We start from the raw sequence: 3,613 nt of genomic DNA on the forward strand, positions 1-3,613 counted from the left end.
CTAACCCTAACCCTAACCCTAACCCTAACCCTAACCCTAACCCTAACCCTAACCCTAACCCTAACCCTAACCCTAACCCTAACCCTAACCCTAACCCTAACCCTAACCCTAACCCTAACCCTAACCCTAACCCTAACCCTAACCCTAACCCTAACCCTAACCCTAACCCTAACCCTAACCCTAACCCTAACCCTAACCCTAACCCTAACCCTAACCCTAACCCTAACCCTAACCCTAACCCTAACCCTAACCCTAACCCTAACCCTAACCCTAACCCTAACCCTAACCCTAACCCTAACCCTAACCCTAACCCTAACCCTAACCCTAACCCTAACCCTAACCCTAACCCTAACCCTAACCCTAACCCTAACCCTAACCCTAACCCTAACCCTAACCCTAACCCTAACCCTAACCCTAACCCTAACCCTAACCCTAACCCTAACCCTAACCCTAACCCTAACCCTAACCCTAACCCTAACCCTAACCCTAACCCTAACCCTAACCCTAACCCTAACCCTAACCCTAACCCTAACCCTAACCCTAACCCTAACCCTAACCCTAACCCTAACCCTAACCCTAACCCTAACCCTAACCCTAACCCTAACCCTAACCCTAACCCTAACCCTAACCCTAACCCTAACCCTAACCCTAACCCTAACCCTAACCCTAACCCTAACCCTAACCCTAACCCTAACCCTAACCCTAACCCTAACCCTAACCCTAACCCTAACCCTAACCCTAACCCTAACCCTAACCCTAACCCTAACCCTAACCCTAACCCTAACCCTAACCCTAACCCTAACCCTAACCCTAACCCTAACCCTAACCCTAACCCTAACCCTAACCCTAACCCTAACCCTAACCCTAACCCTAACCCTAACCCTAACCCTAACCCTAACCCTAACCCTAACCCTAACCCTAACCCTAACCCTAACCCTAACCCTAACCCTAACCCTAACCCTAACCCTAACCCTAACCCTAACCCTAACCCTAACCCTAACCCTAACCCTAACCCTAACCCTAACCCTAACCCTAACCCTAACCCTAACCCTAACCCTAACCCTAACCCTAACCCTAACCCTAACCCTAACCCTAACCCTAACCCTAACCCTAACCCTAACCCTAACCCTAACCCTAACCCTAACCCTAACCCTAACCCTAACCCTAACCCTAACCCTAACCCTAACCCTAACCCTAACCCTAACCCTAACCCTAACCCTAACCCTAACCCTAACCCTAACCCTAACCCTAACCCTAACCCTAACCCTAACCCTAACCCTAACCCTAACCCTAACCCTAACCCTAACCCTAACCCTAACCCTAACCCTAACCCTAACCCTAACCCTAACCCTAACCCTAACCCTAACCCTAACCCTAACCCTAACCCTAACCCTAACCCTAACCCTAACCCTAACCCTAACCCTAACCCTAACCCTAACCCTAACCCTAACCCTAACCCTAACCCTAACCCTAACCCTAACCCTAACCCTAACCCTAACCCTAACCCTAACCCTAACCCTAACCCTAACCCTAACCCTAACCCTAACCCTAACCCTAACCCTAACCCTAACCCTAACCCTAACCCTAACCCTAACCCTAACCCTAACCCTAACCCTAACCCTAACCCTAACCCTAACCCTAACCCTAACCCTAACCCTAACCCTAACCCTAACCCTAACCCTAACCCTAACCCTAACCCTAACCCTAACCCTAACCCTAACCCTAACCCTAACCCTAACCCTAACCCTAACCCTAACCCTAACCCTAACCCTAACCCTAACCCTAACCCTAACCCTAACCCTAACCCTAACCCTAACCCTAACCCTAACCCTAACCCTAACCCTAACCCTAACCCTAACCCTAACCCTAACCCTAACCCTAACCCTAACCCTAACCCTAACCCTAACCCTAACCCTAACCCTAACCCTAACCCTAACCCTAACCCTAACCCTAACCCTAACCCTAACCCTAACCCTAACCCTAACCCTAACCCTAACCCTAACCCTAACCCTAACCCTAACCCTAACCCTAACCCTAACCCTAACCCTAACCCTAACCCTAACCCTAACCCTAACCCTAACCCTAACCCTAACCCTAACCCTAACCCTAACCCTAACCCTAACCCTAACCCTAACCCTAACCCTAACCCTAACCCTAACCCTAACCCTAACCCTAACCCTAACCCTAACCCTAACCCTAACCCTAACCCTAACCCTAACCCTAACCCTAACCCTAACCCTAACCCTAACCCTAACCCTAACCCTAACCCTAACCCTAACCCTAACCCTAACCCTAACCCTAACCCTAACCCTAACCCTAACCCTAACCCTAACCCTAACCCTAACCCTAACCCTAACCCTAACCCTAACCCTAACCCTAACCCTAACCCTAACCCTAACCCTAACCCTAACCCTAACCCTAACCCTAACCCTAACCCTAACCCTAACCCTAACCCTAACCCTAACCCTAACCCTAACCCTAACCCTAACCCTAACCCTAACCCTAACCCTAACCCTAACCCTAAAACCCTAACCCTAACCCTAACCCTAACCCTAACCCTAACCCTAACCCTAACCCTAACCCTAACCCTAACCCTAACCCTAACCCTAACCCTAACCCTAACCCTAACCCTAACCCTAACCCTAACCCTAACCCTAACCCTAACCCTAACCCTAACCCTAACCCTAACCCTAACCCTAACCCTAACCCTAACCCTAACCCTAACCCTAACCCTAACCCTAACCCTAACCCTAACCCTAACCCTAACCCTAACCCTAACCCTAACCCTAACCCTAACCCTAACCCTAACCCTAACCCTAACCCTAACCCTAACCCTAACCCTAACCCTAACCCTAACCCTAACCCTAACCCTAACCCTAACCCTAACCCTAACCCTAACCCTAACCCTAACCCTAACCCTAACCCTAACCCTAACCCTAACCCTAACCCTAACCCTAACCCTAACCCTAACCCTAACCCTAACCCTAACCCTAACCCTAACCCTAACCCTAACCCTAACCCTAACCCTAACCCTAACCCTAACCCTAACCCTAACCCTAACCCTAACCCTAACCCTAACCCTAACCCTAACCCTAACCCTAACCCTAACCCTAACCCTAACCCTAACCCTAACCCTAACCCTAACCCTAACCCTAACCCTAACCCTAACCCTAACCCTAACCCTAACCCTAACCCTAACCCTAACCCTAACCCTAACCCTAACCCTAACCCTAACCCTAACCCTAACCCTAACCCTAACCCTAACCCTAACCCTAACCCTAACCCTAACCCTAACCCTAACCCTAACCCTAACCCTAACCCTAACCCTAACCCTAACCCTAACCCTAACCCTAACCCTAACCCTAACCCTAACCCTAACCCTAACCCTAACCCTAACCCTAACCCTAACCCTAACCCTAACCCTAACCCTAACCCTAACCCTAACCCTAACCCTAACCCTAACCCTAACCCTAACCCTAACCCTAACCCTAACCCTAACCCTAACCCTAACCCTAACCCTAACCCTAACCCTAACCCTAACCCTAACCCTAACCCTAACCCTAACCCTAACCCTAACCCTAACCCTAACCCTAACCCTAACCCTAACCCTAAC

The sequence above is a fragment of the Lepidochelys kempii genome, chromosome 21 (assembly GCF_965140285.1).
Source record: "Lepidochelys kempii isolate rLepKem1 chromosome 21, rLepKem1.hap1, whole genome shotgun sequence".
Taxonomy (NCBI): Eukaryota; Metazoa; Chordata; order Testudines; family Cheloniidae; genus Lepidochelys; species Lepidochelys kempii.